This window comes from Pteropus medius, unplaced genomic scaffold (assembly GCF_902729225.1).
Source record: "Pteropus medius unplaced genomic scaffold, Ma_sr-lr_union100, whole genome shotgun sequence".
NCBI lineage: Eukaryota > Metazoa > Chordata > Mammalia > Chiroptera > Pteropodidae > Pteropus > Pteropus medius.
The window spans coordinates 4,111,493-4,129,586 of NW_024342473.1; the positions used below are offsets into that span (position 1 = coordinate 4,111,493).

The 18,094-nt window shown below is 33.2% G+C and overlaps 1 protein-coding gene across 2 annotated transcripts in view; it reads left to right on the forward strand.

Annotated features, from left to right (window-relative positions):
* NAALADL2 (N-acetylated alpha-linked acidic dipeptidase like 2) overlaps positions 1–18,094 on the forward strand; it is a 1,088,713-nt gene that overhangs the window by 194,441 nt on the left and 876,178 nt on the right. For both annotated transcript variants that reach the window (XM_039865076.1, XM_039865077.1), the window contains one exon: positions 15,717–15,825. The gene's annotated coding sequence lies outside the window, so the exon portion shown is untranslated. The remainder of the gene's footprint in view (positions 1–15,716; positions 15,826–18,094) is intronic.

Here is an 18,094-nt window from a genome sequence, read left to right on the forward strand (position 1 = left end):
GCATGTTCATAATGAAAAATTCTAAAGGTAAAGACAAAATTAAGTTTTAAGGATAATTCTGTAACTGAGATTACATTTAAAAACCAATTATGGATCTCTTTTATGAGGTATCTGTGAATCTGAAAGTTTAAAAGTAGAGATGTCCTATGTTTCAAACTAAATTTAAATATTATTGCAAAATTACATTTTTTTTTAGTAACAATCATCCAGATTTCAAGAAAACAATTCTTTGTAGGGATGATTCCCAGCATAAGATATGTTTAGGAGAAAGGTATATTAACATACATGTTGTCAAAAACATTTCAGAAGTATTCTAATGAGAACCATGGTGATTTTGGTTGTTTGGCACAGAACTTCAGACATAAGTGATCGATGTAATGCATCAATGAATTTAGTTGTCTCCAAAGCAGCACGGCAGAAATGACTAGTCTTTTCCTCTTTAAAAAAACAAACAAAACAAAACAAAAAAAAAAAACTTTATTTTTACCTCCCTACAAATAGATTTGGATGGATCCCTTCGAATAAAAGAGCAGTTTAGCAGTTGTATTGCTTCGTAGATTATCTGCCCTCTGTTCTCAAACATCTCCCTTTCTGGCCCTTTGCCTTCAGCCTATTCTCTCTTTAATCATCTGCAATCTGGCCTCTCTCTTCAGTACTACATTGAAACTACTCCCACTAAGTCACCAAAGACTTTCTAACTGTTAAACCCAAAGGAAATTTTCGGGGTCTCATTCAGTGTTGTGCCAAGCCGTGCGGGAAATTGTGATAAATGGAAGAAAGCATCACCCTATATATGCTTATTAAAATATCCTCCCATATTTTAAGTGGAAAAAGTTAATTAAAACTCTATAATAAGAAAACATACCATATATAAAGCCCCATGATGCCCAATCTATTGGGACATCATTGTCAGGCTTGTAACCCTGCCCAGTGGGAAAGCAAAGGCTTTGCAAGTCCAGGAATAGTCTATCAGGATGCACAGTAATGCCAGCTAATAAAACAAACAAACAATGACATGTCTCAATTTTAAATTCTGATATGTTTTTCACCATGGATACTTTTGCATTGCTTTTTTAAAATGATGCATTGATATATTATTTATCTTGATTTCTGGCTTTTTTATGCCCAGCACATTTGTGTGTGTATGTGTGTGCGTGTGTGTGTGTGTGTGTGTGTATTGTGTGTGCCTCGCATGGTGAGTGCTTCACTCCACCTCACTGCTAATTCCAGCCATGTGCACAGTACTTGGCTTCTTTGTGCCCTTGACACTATTTTTTCTGTGTCTTAAATCTGTCCCTCTGAGCTTCTGTGACACTGTTGTCTTGTGATGTCTTTTCTTTGTCACCAAATATTGCTTCTCAGTATCTTTCCTGGGCTCTTTTTCTCCAGCCCTTCAGTTTTTGGTGCTTTCAGTAGCTCATCTTCACTGTTCTAAACATGCCGTTGTATATGTTCTTCTTGGCTGCATTCACTCATTTCCACTGCTAATGCTTTTATCCACACCCTCATTATTTCATATCTGAACAGCTGCAATAGGCTGTTAACAAGTTTCTTTAATCTCCATGCAGGCCCCTTTCTGATCCACAATTCAGGAAGAATGATACTATCTAAAATGAATATGTAATTCATTTATTTTTTAACTAAATATTTGTTTAGGTTTTTTTTTTTTTTTTTTTTGAATCAGGCAGTGTTTTAGATTCTAGGGATAAGTCAGTAAATAAGAGAAAGTTTATACTCTCCTGAAACATATATCTTAATTTTATTTGAATATTGCTAAGGCCATATCCTAGGAGTTGTATTTAATTTTCATTTAAATATATGTTTGCATGAAGGATTTGGGTGGGAAGAAGGTTATTTTCTTCTTTCATGTTTTGACTATACAAATTTTAAATATTGTTAACTTTTCAATCAGTTGTATATGAATGGCTTAGATTTTAGAAAGCTTATATTCTGCTTTCTAAAAAAAATATATTCATTATGGATATTGAAATGACTACCCCACTAACTTAATAATACTTAGGATTCCCTTTCAGTCCCAGAAATAGAAAATTATGTAATAAACAGCATATGTCCTGCCACAGTCTTTAAACAAATTGTAATCCAGTCTAGTGACATATTTTGTTTGGCTCACACTATGTGTATTTGTTTTAATTTTATTTTAAAAATTAATAGCCTTTAATTTTTAGAGCAGTCTTAGCTTCATAGCAAAATTGAGCAAAAAGTACAGAGAGCTCTCATGTATCCTTTCCCCACCCCAATGTGGCACATTTGTTACAATTGATAAACAAACATTAACACATCACTATTGACAAAATTTCATAATTTGCACTAAGATTTATGATTTGTGTGATTCTATGGGTTTTGTAGAAGATATGTCCTGTATCTACCATTATAGATCATACAGAATAGTTTCACTGGTCAAAAATTCTCTGTGTTCTAACTGTTCATCCCTACATCCCCCTTAATCTCTGGCAATCACTGATCTTTTTATTGTCTCCATAGTTTTGTATTTTTCAGAATGTCATATAATTGGAATCATACACTATGCAGCCTTGAGATTGGCTTCTTTCACTTGGTAATATGCATTTAAGTTTCATTTATATCATTTTGTGGCTTCATACTTCATTTTAGTGCTAAATAATATTCCATTGTCTGGATATGCCACCGTTTATTCATCTATAGGCACATCTCAGATATATCATGTGTTTAGTTCTAGATCACCACAATAAAGTAAATATTGCTATAAAATGAGTCACAATTTTTTTTGTTTTTTCAGTGTATATAAAAGTTATGTTTGTACTATACTGTAGTTTAAGTGTGCAGTCGCATTATGTATAAAAAGCAATATACATACCTAAATTTTAAAAACTTTATTGCTAAAAAATGCCAAACATTATTTAAGCCTTCAACAAGTTATCATCTTTTTGCTGGTGGAGGGTTTTGTCTTGATACTAATGGCTGCTGACTGATCAAGTTCGTGGCTGCTAAAGGTTGGAGTAACTGTGGCAGTTTCTTAACATAACAATTAAGTTTGCCACACTGATTGACTCTTCCTTTCATGAATGATTACTCTATAGCATGCAATCCTGTTTGATAGCATTTTTCCCCACAGTAGAATTTCTTTCAAAATTGGAGTCAGTCCTCTCAAACCCTGCCACTGCATTATCAACCAACTTTATATAATCTGAAAATTTTGTTTTCAGTTTAACAGTCTTCATAGCATCTTTTCCAGGCGTAGATTTCATCTCAACCCCCTCCTCACTACAAAACAAAAAAACAAAAAAAAAACACAAAACAACCCTGCTTTCTGTGCTCATCCATAAGAAGCAGCTCCACATCTGTTATAGTTTTATCTTGAGATTGCAGCAATTCAGTCACTTCTTCAGGCTCCACTAATTCTAGTTCTCTTGCTAGTCCATGACATTACTTCCTCTACTGAAGTGTTGAACCCCTCAAAGTCATCCATGAGGGCTGGAATCAACTTCTACAAAACTGTTAATGTCACTATTTTGACCTCTTCCCATGAAACATGAATGTTCTTAATGATATCTAGAATGGTAATTTCTTTCTGGGTTTTCAATTTACTTTGCCCAGATCTATCAGAAGAATTGTCATCATAGTAGCTATAGCCTTACAAAATGAATTTCTTAAATGAGACTTGAAAGTTGAAATTACTGCTCGCTTGATGCATGGGCTGCAGAATGGATATTGTGTTAGCAGGCATGAAAATAATGTTAATCTTCCCATATATCTCCATCAGAGCTACTGGGTAATGAGGTGCACTGTCAATGTACAGGAATATTTTGAAAGGAATCTTTTTTTCTGAGCAGTAGGTCTCAACAGTTGCCTTAAAATACTCAGTAAACCATGTCGTAAACTGACGTGTTGCCATCCAGGCTTTATTGCTCTATTTATGAAGCACAGGCCGAGTACATTTATCATAATTCTTAAGGGTCCTAGGATTTTCAGAATGGCAACTGAGTATTGGCTTCATCTTAAATCCACCAGCTGCATTAGCCCCTAATAAGAGAGTCAGCCTGTCCTTTGAAGCTTTAAAGCCAAGTATTGATTTCTCTCTAGCTATAAAAGTCCTAGATGGCATCTTCTTCCAATATAAGGCTGCTTCATATCCATTGAAAATGTGTTGCTTGATGTAGCCACATTCAGGAATTATCTTATCTAGATCTTCTGGATAACTTGCTGCAGATTCTACATCACCACTTGCTGCTTCACCTTACACTTTTATGTTATAGAGATGGCTTCATTTCTTAAACCTCATGAGCCAACCTCTGCTAGCTTAAGATTTTTCTTCTGCGGCTTCCTTAGCTCTCTCAGCCTTCTCTAAGAACTGAAGAGAGGTATGACCTTGCTCTGGATTAGGCTTGTGCTTAAGAGAATGTTATGGCAGATTTGATTTTTTTTATCCAGAACACTAAAACTTTCTCCATATCAGCAACAAGGCTGTTTTGCTTTTTTATCATTTGTGTGCTCACTGTAGTAGCACTTTTAATTTCCTTCAAGAACTTTTAATTTGCATTCACAACTTGGCTATCTGTTTGGTTGAAGAGGCCTAACTTTCAGCCTGTCTTAGCTTTCGACATGCCTTCTTCATTAAGTTTAATCATTTCTAGCTATTCATTGAAAGTGAGAAACATGTGACTCTTCCTTTCACTTGAACACTTAGAGGCCATTGTAAGGTTATTGGTTGGCCAGATTTTAATATTGTTGTGTCTCTGGGAATAGGGAGGCCTGAGGAAGAGTAGAAAGATGGGGTAATGGCCAGTGAGTGGAACAATCAGAACACACACAACATTTATTGATTAAGTGTGACATCTTGCACGGGCACAGTTTGTGGCACCCCAAAACAATTACAATAGTAACGTCAAAGGTCAGTGGATCACAGTTTACAATAAAAATTATAATAATAATAAAAATGTTTGAAATATTGCACAAATGCTGTTGGAAAATTGGCACTGATAGACTTGTTCAATATACAGTTGCCAAAAACTAATTTGTAAAAAAATAGGTCTATTAAGTGCAATAAAGCAGAGCACAAAAAATGAAGTGTGCCTGTATCTATTGAAGGACATCTTGGTTGCTTCCAAGTTTTAAAAATTATGAATAAAGCTGCTATGAACATCTGTGTGCAGGTTTTTGTGTGGTCATAACTATTCGACTCATTTGGGTAAACACCAAAGAGCGCAATTGTTGGATTACATGGTAAAAGTATATTTAGTTTTGTAAAAAACTGCCTGTCTTCCAAAACTGTATCATTTTGCATTCCACCTGGAATGAATGAGTGTTCCTGTTGCTTCACATATTCATCAGCATTGTAAGTGTTTTGGATTTTAGCCATTTTAATAGATGTAGTAGTATCTCGTTGTTTTAATTCGCGTTTCCCTAACAATGTATGATATTGCTTATCTTTTCATGCCTTCGAAGGTGAAGTGTCTGCTCAAATATTTTGCGTATGTTTTAATTGGGCCACTTATTTTCTGATTATTAAGTTTTAAGGATTCTCTGTGTATTTCGGATAACAGCCCTCTTGCAAACATTTTTCCCTAGTTTGTGGCTGTCTTCTTATTCTCATGACAATGCCTTTGCAGAGTAGAAGGTTTTTAATTTTAATGAAGTCTAACGTCAATTTTTGTTTTATAGATCATAGTGTTGTACCTAAAAAGTCTTTGTCAAACTCAAGGTCATCTATATTTTTCCTTATGTTATATTCTAGGAGTTTTATACTTTTGCATTTTACATTTAAGTCTATGATCCATATTGAGTTAATTTTTGTGAAGGTTGTATTTCTGCATTTAGACTAATTTCTTTTGTACGTGACTAGTTGTAGTAAAGATATTTGCTGAAAAATTTATTGTTTCTCAATTTAATTGCCCCGGTTCCTTTGTCAAAGATCAGTTAACTATATTTGTGTGAATTTATTTCTGGGCTCTTAAATCTGTTTCATTGACTATTTGTCTGTTCTTTCACAATGCCACACTGTCTTGATAACTAGTTTTATTGCAGGTCTTGAAGTAAGGTGTCATCAGTCCTCTAATTTTGTTCTTCTTCAATATTACATTGGCTATTCTGTATCTCTTGGCTCTCCATATGAACTTTAGAATCAGTTTGTCAATATCCACAAAATAACTTGCTGAGGTTTTGATTGGGATTGCACTGAACCTAATAGTTCAAGTCGAGAACATTTTGGCAATATTAAATTTTTCTGTCTGTGAACTTGGAAAATCTCTATTTAGCTTTTTGGTTTTGTTCATTAGAGTGTTGTAGTTTATCTCATATAGATTTTGGATATATTTTGTTAGATTTACACCTAATTATTTAATTTTAGGCATGCTAACATGAATGCTGCTGTAATTTTAATTTTAAATTTCGGTTGTAAATTACTCCTATACAGAAAAGTAATTGACTTTTGTATATTCACCTTTTATATCAACCTTGCTGTAATTGCTTAGTAGTTCTAGGAGTTTGTTGTTGACTTTCTAAAATTTTTCTACACGATCATGTCATTTGTGAACAGAGATAGTATTGTTTCTTCTTTTCCAATCTGTATACCTGTTATTTCCTTTTCCTGTCTTATTGCACTAGCTAGGACTTACAGTACGATGTTCAAAAGGAGTGGTGAGAGAGGACATCTTTGCCTCGTTCCTGATCATAGTGGAAAACCACCTAGTTTCTAACCATTATGTTAGTTATATGATTTAGTTATATGATGTTAGTTATATGATTTTCTAGATATTTGTCAAGTCTATGAAGTTCTCTATTCCTAGTTTGCTGAGACGTTTGTCATGATTATATGTTGGATTTTGACAAATACTTTTTTTGCATCTTTTTATAAGAATGTGTGATTTTTTTTTTCTTGAATGTTGAATCAGCCTAATATGTCTGGAATAAATCACACTTATATAATTATTTTTATATACAGTGTGGTTTAATATGTATTTGTGAATAGCATTTAAAATTTGAGACAATCCCCAAATTTATTTGGGGTTGAGAAGAACTCCCATCCTTGGGCTTATTATCCCATGTGGCAACATTCTGCTGGAGTTGGTAGCTGCTTGCTGTGCCTCACATCACCATAATTCTTTCAGTTCTATTGCTTTATGTCCAGATACTTCATTCATTTGAATTGCTGCCTCAAATAGTCTCAAGCATACTTCTGTTTGGAGTCAATGGACATGCTCTGAACGCTGATGTTACTTGACTTCCATGTAATCTAAACCTTTGCACATTATTGAGACTCTTCACTCCTTTGTACTGTGACCCTATTTTCTTTTGATATTTCTCCTGCTTCTTTTACATACCTCCCTCATGTCTCTTCCTCTTATCACCTTTAAAAGTCAAAGTTCCTTCAAATCCCATTATTGACTGTTTTCTCTGTATACATTCAGCTTAGGTGATCATCTGCTCTTGGTGTTTTTCTAGTCCTAGAATCCCTGCTATCTCCCTCTGCCCATACTATTGTCTTTCATTAATATTATTCAGATATTTATTGCGAATATTAATTGTCCCAAGAAACCATGGAAAACATCATGGGAATAATTTCCTGTGGCAGGGCTTTAAAGGGAGTAGTGAGTCACAAATGTGAAATGGCAGCGATAGTTGGAAGGAATAGAAAAAGGAATCTATATCATGAAACAAATGGGTAATCTAGAAAAATGTTCAGTTTATTCTCACTGGTGTAGTCATAATCTTAATTGACAGGGGAACAGATGAAGCTCCAAATGCTCTTATTTATTTAACAGTTAAGGATGTCCTCAAATAAAACATAATCTTAAAGACCGGCTTGTAAAGAACATGATCTTCAGATCTTTTATTGTTATAGGATGATGTAAAACACATCAGAAGTAAAGCACACATATTGTATGATTACAGTATCACATTTCTGAAGATGAATGATCTATAGAGACAAAAAGCCAGTGAATGGTTGCCTGCAGTTGGGATTGGAAGTAGGGATTGCCTACAAATGGGCACAAGGATGCTTTTTAGGGATAAAGAAATATTCTAAAGCTAGATTATGGTGACAGTTGCATTATTGCATAAATTTACTAAAAATCACTGAATTATATACAATGAAAGTATTATATAAATTATATTCCGATAAAGCTATTAAAAATAGTAATAGCTAACCTTTTTCTATACACTTATAAAACACAGGCTAAGTAAGTAAGTACACATAGCTAGTAAATATTAGGGTGAGGATTTGAATCCAGATAGTCTCTCTCCAGAGCACTTGGAAGCATTTTTATGAATTACCTGATTTTTAATTCTTACTATAATACTATGAGATGGTATAATTAATATAATTTTTTCATTTTACAAATGAGTAAATAAGCCTAAGGTTTAAGTAACTTGTCCAAGGTCGTAGAGCTAATGGGTTAGCTGAAATTGAAATCTAGAAAGACTGACTTATAACTTACATCTATAATCTTTTTTAGTTAATTAACCAAGCAGCAATTATCTCTGAAGCTACAGATATGAGTTTATATTTGTGAACAGCTGGCAGGAGTGGCATTGTAAGTGAAATTCAGACAACCAAAGTAGCCTAGAGTTTTACTGATAACTTTTTGGGCTGCCTTGCTGGGATCAAGAACTTGGTGAACAGCACAAAGCCTAGAAGGCTAAGGGTAAGTCATGGTCCGTGGTCTAGGAAGGAAATATCAGTCTGCTTTTAATTTGGGTGAAAATAACCACTTATTTCCATAATCAATCTTATGAAGGAACTGACTGATTTTTAGTAGAATATTAGTAAATAGGTCATGTACTATGGATCTATGGCTTGTCACTCCAACTGTCCTTTCTGACATTTTCTAGACTAATTTCCAAAAATCTCCTGCCCTGCTGACCACTGCGTGCCCTGGTAGCAGTTAATAATAATGATAGCTCAGTGTTACTGAGTGATTATTATCTAACATGTTCTCTGCTTTACTGCTGTTAACTTAGAAAAATCCTAGGAGGCAGCTTCAACTATTAAAATCCATCCTTACTTGTCAAATGAGACAACTGAGGCATAATAACATTAAGTAACTTGCTCAAGAACACACAGATACTAAGTAGTAAAGTTAGACTTTGAGCCCAGGCAGTCTGGCTTAGGTCTCAGTTATTAATGACACAATAAGCCTATATCTCAAGGATATAAACCTTAGAAGAGACCGTCTCCAGAGGGCGGGGGGGTTCACTTTTTCATTCATTTAGTATTTATTGATTACTAACTCCATGTTATGCATCTTCCTGGGACATTGCTGGTAATTAAATATGGTATTAACTATGCAAACTTTACAAATGAACTGTCATTTAATATATCTTTCTATTGAATTTAATATTTTAAAGACTAAGAGTAGATTTACCTCTTTATTTAATTTTATTTTTATTAAATCTGTGAGGTTCACATTGGTTAAATTACATAGGTTTCGAATGTACAATTCTATAACACATCATCTGTATAATGCATTGTGTGTTCACTACCCAATGTAAAATTTCAGTCACCACATATTTTAAATTGGATTGTTTGGTATTTTTTATTGCTGAGTTTTATGAGTTTTTTGTATATTTTGGATTTTAGCCCCTTATTGAAGGCATTGTTTAAAAATATCTTTTCCCATTCAATTTGTTGCCTTTTTGTTTTGTGGGTGGTTTCTTTTGCTGTGTGGAAGCTTTTTAGTTTAATATAGTCCCATTATTTTATTTTTGCTTTTACTTTTCTTGCCTTTGAGGTAAAATTCATAAAATCCTCTGTAAGACCAAGATCCATGAGTTTAGTACCTATGTTTTCTTCTATGCAATTTATTGTTTCTGGTCCTATATTTAGATCTTTGATCTATTTTGAGAGCACTTTTGTGTATGGTGACAAATAGCAGTCTAGTTTCATTCTTTTGCATGTGGTTTTCCAATTTTCCCAGCACCATTTATTAAAGAGGATTTACTTTCTCCATTGTATATTTTTGGCGCCGTATAGAAAATTATTTGCCCATAAAAACGGAGGTTTAATTCTGGATTCTCTCCTCCGTTCCATTGGTCTGTATGTCTTTTTTTGCCAACACCTTGCTGTTTTGATTATTGTTTCCTTGCAGTATAATTTGAAATCAGGCAGAGTGATAATTCCTGCCTTGTTCTTTTTTCCTCAGAATTTCTCTAGCTATTTGGAGTCTTTCGTGATTCCATACAAATCTGATGATTTTTTGTTCTATGTCTTTAAAAAATGCCATTGTGGTTTTGATATACATTATATTTCATGTATATTAAATATACATTAAATCTGTATATTGCTTTGGGTAATAAGGTTATTTTAACTATGTTGATTCTTTCAGTCTATGAACATGAACTATCTTTTCATTTTTTTGTGTCTTCTTCAATTTCTTTTAATAATATCTTATAGTTTTCACTGTATAAGTCCTTCACATGCTTTGTTAGGTTTATTCCTAGGTATTTTATTCTTTTTGTTACAAGTGTTTACCTCTTAATTATTTGTTTTATCCCTTCTATTTTTATCTTGTTTTGGAAAAAAATATGAATTGATGTAACATAGTAATAATATGTATAACTTCCAGAGAATTTTTATTTTCTCACTATTTTTTTAACATGTGAAATTATAGCAGTTAGATATAAAAAAGATAGGTAAAAAAATCATTTATTTAAACAAAAAAATTATTTGTTTAATACATCCCACTAGTTATTTTCTTGAATAATTCCTTATGGTATTTTGGCAAAGTTGGACTCTTGTCTAATTTTAAATGACATAATTGAAGAAACTTCAGCTGAAGGTTGATTCTAGAGGCTAATGGACTTGCTATGAAAAGTATATAACATTGAGCTTAATTTACCAATCTTTAAAATTTTAGCGCATTACTCCTAATTACTTACTATAACATAGTAAGCTTCTGCTACCTCCTTGTTTCATATTCTTTGTGACTAACTGTTCTAAATAGGTATTATATCTGCCCACTGTGAATGACTTCTGAGTAAAACATAGTTTTTATCTTTACATGGGTGATAGATTTCATATACAATCAAAATTGTGTATTCTTCTCCTGAATTTGCTAAATTGTGTTATGCATAAGGATACCAAATTATATATTCATTAATCTTTTATTTAAATTTTTATTTAAATTTTGAAAATTTAAGTCTTTGAATCAGAGTTCTGTCAGATCATCTGAATAGTGGTCAACCATTTACTAAATTCATAACTGTGAAACGCAGGCTTATATTTCCCAATTTTCTGTTAGACAGTAGATATGAATAATTTTTCTATTTTCCAAAGATAATTGTCAAAGTAAAAGCATTTTAAAATGGATATTTAATAAAATGTTTATATAAATTTTAGGCATATGGAATCTATGTGCCATATTTAAAAGAGAAATAATGGATATACTATTGAGTGAAAACATAATTATTTTTTATGACTAAGAAGTAATGTGAACTCTATAGAGGCTGTCAGTCAATAGTTTATTCTTATTTATTCACATATATATTTTTTTAACCTTTACTTAGAGACTCTTTAATAGGTCAAATAATTTTGCTGTTGTTTCCTGATATAGCTGCCAAGCTGTCAGCATTAAATTTAATACATTGAGGCAAGGGTCTTTCCAGAAGAAATAACTTTATCATACTTGTCTCTTATCAATACCTCATCGTAATATTTTGTATATTATAATCCTTTCATATCATAGCCATAGCTGCTGGTGCTAGTCTGTGTTTTCGAGAGAAACAGTGAAGAAGGAGCATTTGTTATAAGAGTAAATACATATTGTAAAAATTATATATATTATATATTGTAATTACAATTTTTCCCCGAGAGGGAATGCTAGCTAGTTACTATCTTCCACAAAGCTTGGTGGTGATTATTCCTTGTTTCTACCCATGCACTATCATGGAAAGTGCTATTTGGCCACATTTGAGACTTAGATCTGAGGATATGCATGTTGGAACAAATCTTTGATTAGCAGAGTCCCATACTGTGTGGCAGTCCACTTCTGGTCTCTGCTGAGAACCATCGTGCAAAGGTTTGTCTTGATAGGCAGTCCTGTACAAACTGCAACTTATCTTCTATATTTCTTTGATATTTCAATCTATTTTTGGATATATTTTATACTTTGGTACTTGGTATATTGTCTTCCTTTTAGGTATATAGCGAGAGGCTGTATTTGCATTTACTGAAGGTATAGCAATTTCCACATCAAGGTAATCCTGCTTCTTAGTGTTCTTTCAGAGAACGCCCAAGGAGTTACATTTCAGGGCAGGTGAAGCATAATTGATATATTTTAATCACTTAAAATCTCTGTATAGACTAGTAGTAGTTGAAGAAACTGGATCTGCACACTCAGACCAAGTGATTTTGGTCTAATCTAGTAGTTCTCAAAGTTTATTATGCATTAAGATCACTTGAAAGGCTGGTAAAAACACAGATTACCGGCTCCAGTCTACAGTGTTTCTGATCTTTAGTCTGGGATGGGGCCTGGGTTTCTAACAACTTCCCAGGTGATGTTGGTACTGCCAATCCAGAGACCATACTTTAAGAATACCTAGATTATGGAGTATTGTTTAACCACTGTGCTTAAGGCTACTAATGGGCCAAATCTCATCTAGGGTCCACGTGGGAGAAGCATTGATCTAATATACTAATTAACAAGCTTATTCTGTAATGGACCGAATAATAAATATTATAGACTTGTGGGCCAGAGAGTCTCTGTCTCAGTGACTCAACTCTGCTGTTATAGCAGGAAAGCAGCTATAGATGATACATAAATAAGTGGATGTGGCTGTATTCCAATAAAATTTTACTTATCAAACAGAGAACAGGCTGAATTTGGCCCATGGCTTATAGTTAGCCAGTCCCTGATCTAATTCATCAAAAAGGAACTTGTATCTTTTCCTAGCTCACATATCATTTGTATCCTCTACAGTAGCCAGCAACTATGTCCCCAGTATTAAGGGAGGAGCTTTGCAGTTTATATAAGAAGTATGAATATGATTTTTCTAATCTTCAAGAGATTAGAGTTTAGTGTAGTATAGTCTTAAAAAAATAGAAAGAAATTAAATGCTTAGACTGGAATAAATTTCACGATATAAGTAAACCTTTGAGAAAGAATGCAAACTAGACAAGAGAGAGCAGAATAAATGTCTCAGGAAGGACGACCAGCTAGAAAAAAGGCATAGAAGAAACACTCAGTATGTTCTTCCAACATCAGTGAGAAGATTTGTGATATGGGAAGACTGGATATGTTAGGAATCATAGATTCCCTTTAACTAAGATTTATTGAGCATACTCTAAATAGTAGCATAGTGATAAGTCCTGGAGTTACCGCAAACCAAGGCATAGTTCTTGCCTTCAACAATCTCAGAGGTGTATCAAGATAGTTAAGAACACCGAAGCCACATATAACTATTTGGAATCGATACGCTTAGCTCATAGTAAGTTTTCAATGGAGGTTAAACTACAAATGAAATTTATGTGAATGACAACAGGGAATTTTTATTAGTTCTTGATCAGTAGAGTGGTTTGAAAAAAACCACTTTAGGAAAAATCTTCCTCCAGAATTTAGTAAAATGATAACCTGTAATATAAAATAATTTAATAATATTACTTTAATCCCATAGAGATTAAATTAGCATGTGTTGGGTTGTTCTTTTGCTTGTTTGTTGTTTTGTTCTTATATACTATGCTTTAAAAAATCCAAAATTAGTATTTTAATATGTTTGTATCAAGCCATCATCAGAACTAAGGACAATTTCCAAAGAGTTGCATCATTTTGTCTTTCTGATATAAGTGTATACCATTTAAGAGAATCTGTATAGAAAAAAATCTTCATAGACAAGTGGAGCTTTTTATTTCTGAGATTTTATTCCTAAAGCATTAGATATGGGGTCTGGGTGAAATCTATTATCAAATAAAACATCTTGTGGGATATGATGGTAGGTGTTTGTGTGAGCATTTGAATGAGATAATCTCTAAGCTTCCTTCTGACCTTAGGTAGTACTTGAAAGGTCCAGAAGGAACTAATTCAGGTTCTCTAAGAACCTGAGGAAATCACATCTTGAATAATGTATCTAAATACTCGAAACTAGAGTTCATTTCGTTTAGTAAATAGAATCTTGAATTTAGGGTTAGAAAAAAAAGGATTAGTTAAAGGCATTATGTTAGACAAAATGACATATTAATTTTTAGCTCTCTAACCCAATCTATAGAGTTTGATTTTTAATCAAATGCAGGGATGCAGATAGCAAAATGTCATTTTTATCTGGTTAAATACCAAGAGAAAGGTTAGGAGGCTAGTCCCATGTAACTTAGAATTTCCATGATTTGTAGCTTGAAGCCTTAAGAATTGTGGTCAACATGCCTATACTATTTTTGTTATGAGTCTTTTTTTATTTTCAATGTTGAGAGGAGAAACCTACGTTTGTACTAAGACAATAATTCATTTCTCGATAACCTTGCCCATAAATAGAATCTTGAGGCATTTTTAAATAACAGTTGAGAATTGATTAAGGAACTCCAATCCTTTTTATTTCCTACAAATGAAATATTTTAAATGTCCTTAACTGTATATGTGAGCGTGCATGTGTTTGTGTCTGTGTAATGTCACTAATTTTGAACTGAGGACTTTATTTGATAATAAAAAAGTCCAGAAAGCTTATTATTCATGTATTAACCAAATTAGGTTACTCTTATCAAGAAACTGTGAAATTTATGGGAAAAAAAAAAAGAGGTGTTGGATGAGACTTCCAAAGTGGATGAACCTGGAGGATCTGACGTAAGCATTTTATTTCCCTGAAAGCAAAGGAATTTAAGATAAAAATTCAGAAACGTTATTTTTCTCTATTTTGGTGGTTGAGTACTTTATGACATGTTATTATTTCCTATTATATCAAGCTTAAGAAAGATGTGAAATTTTTAAATGAGGAAGAAAAAATTAGGAAAGCAAAGAAAAAGTAACCTAACAGAGGGGCAAGAATTTTTTTTTGGCCTAGTTATAAGCCTGTGCAATACTGCATTATTACTTAATATCACAGCCCATGAATATAAATGAACAATCTTGGCATAGACAATATAAAATAATAGAAGACTGTCAATGTCCTAAAATACTATATAATAATATCAATCAATTATCGAGTGCTTATTACATGTTTGGCAATGTGCTAGGCACATTATATGCAGTTTCTCTAATTCTCACGATAGTTACTCAACTAACCTCTTTTTATTCTAATTTTAAAGTGAAATTTATATTTAAATAGTTGCAGAAATTACCGAGGGTCACACAAGTGTTCAATAGAAGTGCCAGGCTTTCAGTCCTAGATATACTCTTTTACTGCACACTCTTTCCTTTGGTTAGCTCGTTCTCCCCAAAAGAGATAATGAGTAACTTTGTGTCCAATTATGTTCTACTTTATCTTTTTGTACAAAGTAAGTGGGCTTTTAATCTAGTTAAAGTACAAGTGTATACATACGTACAAATGAGGGCAAGAGGGAAAAGTATTTGTGTGTTTATGTATCCGTATATCCTTGAAATAAAATGCTATGCTTTCAGAAAAATGTTTATACATTCTCGACTTCTATAAAAGAAAGAAGAAATTAAGGTGCTTACAGTTGAAAAGAACTGACAACTCTGAAAAGTATTATTGAAAGAATAAATTCAGGAGCCAATTGATAAGTTATCTAATACAGCTTCCAATTTAAATTGATCACTTCTCGTTTTTTGATTTATAAACAGGAAATGGGCTTTGACCATTAGGCACCTGGATGAAGAGCCCTAGCTTCAGCTCATCTGAGTCCTGTAACCTGCAAAGACCCTCTGGTTGCACTAAGAACATTCAATTGATGTAAGGCCTAATTACTTTAATTAGAATGTAAGACTTTTACTTTTGAATCAACTTATAATAAGGTGACATAACTCTATAATGTGCAAATAGCTGCTAATTTTGAAAGAAAGAAGAATGCAAGCATTATTCTGTTGCAAAGGCTTGTACTCCAAATTCCTCACATCTTTTACTTCATATACTTAAGCCCATTACCTAAACAGTACCTAAATATTTTAATGTCTTTGTGGCTGTTGAAGTTGGTACAATTTTCTTGTCTTTGTGGTATCAATTCATTTTTATACAATTGTAAATTTTATTATTAGTAATCAAATCAGTTAGTCTCACTTTTTAGTTTAAGTTGGTCACTGATTTTATTTAAAAATAACAATAATACAGTTTATGCCATGATATAGTGCGCCTTTGTATTGCTTATTTATTCCAGATTTATACAGATTTGTTGACGTTTTGTAAGATCTGTTTGTATATGGCCACTCAAAGACTGTGAACTTCCATTTAGGCATTAGAGTTTGAAGACATATTCTGAAGGGAATCTGGAACACTACTATTTTGGGGAGATGATGCCAGTGTGTGATTAGAATACTTTTATTTTCTGTAGAGCACTAGCTGCTGTCACTATTCAAGTGCTGGCTCAGGCTTACTATAAAATTTTGCATGGCATGGGTGATGCAAGGGCTCCAAAGATAGCACAGAACGAAAAGTTAGAAAATCTCAGCAGACCCAGCATGGCCACCAATGGCTACCAACACATTTCAGGAACTTGGATGCACCATTTAACCTTCAGCGTATTCCCTTGGTCTGAATTGAAGGAGTTAGATTAAATCATGAAAGTGTGACCAACCCACATGCTTTGAAGATCAGGCTTATAATGCAATGAATGAAGTGACTGGGCATGATGGGTAGGGAATGGAGGGCCTGTGGAAAAAGAGGCTGTGCCCCTTCTAAAGCCAATTAGATTCAAGCATTTTAAAACTGGACAAAGAAGGAAATTGTGTGGAGTTGGGAACTGAGCGTGGTCATTGGATTGAATATGTTCTAAGGTCATTTCCAATTCAATATAAGGATGTAGAATTTTGTTACTATGTAAAACACAATGTCACTTAGCATCTTTTGAGCTCTATATTTGAGCTCTTTTATGTAGTTTTTAGGTTGAACTTTCCTTGGAATTATATAGCAGAATTGAGGGAAAAGTGATGTTTTGATCATAGAATACTCAAATAATTCATCAGTTTAATGTGTGCGTGCGTGCGTGCGTGTGTGTGTGTGTGTGTGTGTGTTTCTGGGATGTTTCTTTTTTCGTTAATTGACCAGGAATGAGAACTTTAAATAGAGTACTATAATCCAAGATTAAAATCTGGCCCGTAAAATAGTGGTTAGCAGTTTCTCTCTGAATGGATATTTTCACTAAAAAATTATGTGGACAGTGAGAGTCATACCACCTGTTTATGACTAGCTTTATTACTTTTTAAAATGTACTTAAAAGTTCTGGTTTCTTTTGATTAATACTTTAACTAATATTTTAATGTAAATGCTATTTTATGTAGACAAATGAAAGTGGTAGTTTAAATAAGTATATTTTCTAATAATGTTTTAGCTCAATCAGTTTTTGCCTTTTAAAAAAAAATTCTTTTTACAGTGATAGCATATATTTATTTCTTTTTATCACCTTTTACTGCCTTTCAAACTGATATTTTAGCTAAGAAAATAAGGGTATTTTATCAGATGCTAATGGCAATTAGGCAACAAGCCCAGTGGAAGATGGGAAGTGGGCCAAGTCAATATACTCTAGGGGTCTTATCTATTCTCTTCGGCTCAATTTAAATCAGAATTTATGCCTACTAGAAAATTGAACTCATGACTATAGAGAGCCACATATGTTATTGCAGTGATAAATGGAGAATTAGAAGGACCTGAAATTTTTATGCCTTTATTTGGGCCCTTCCAATAGCTTCTTTCTTTTTACTTCTATCGCTTTTCAATTAGTGATCATATGCATTTGTAGACAGATTTAAGTTACTTCAGAAATGACCAGTTTTGAGAATGGGTTTTATGTGAGAGGTGTGCTATATCATTATATATCAGGTAATCAGGTATAAATCATGTGTTAGTATAAACTGTTACTGTCTTAAGATATATAATCCCAAATAATGTTTTAAGAGACTTTTGCGTTAGATGTTATAGTCTAGCCATGTAATGATTTTAAGTGTATTCTGTCTATTTCTTTGATAGCCAAGTCAAAACTGAAATACTTGACTGTCAATGTTCAAACTGA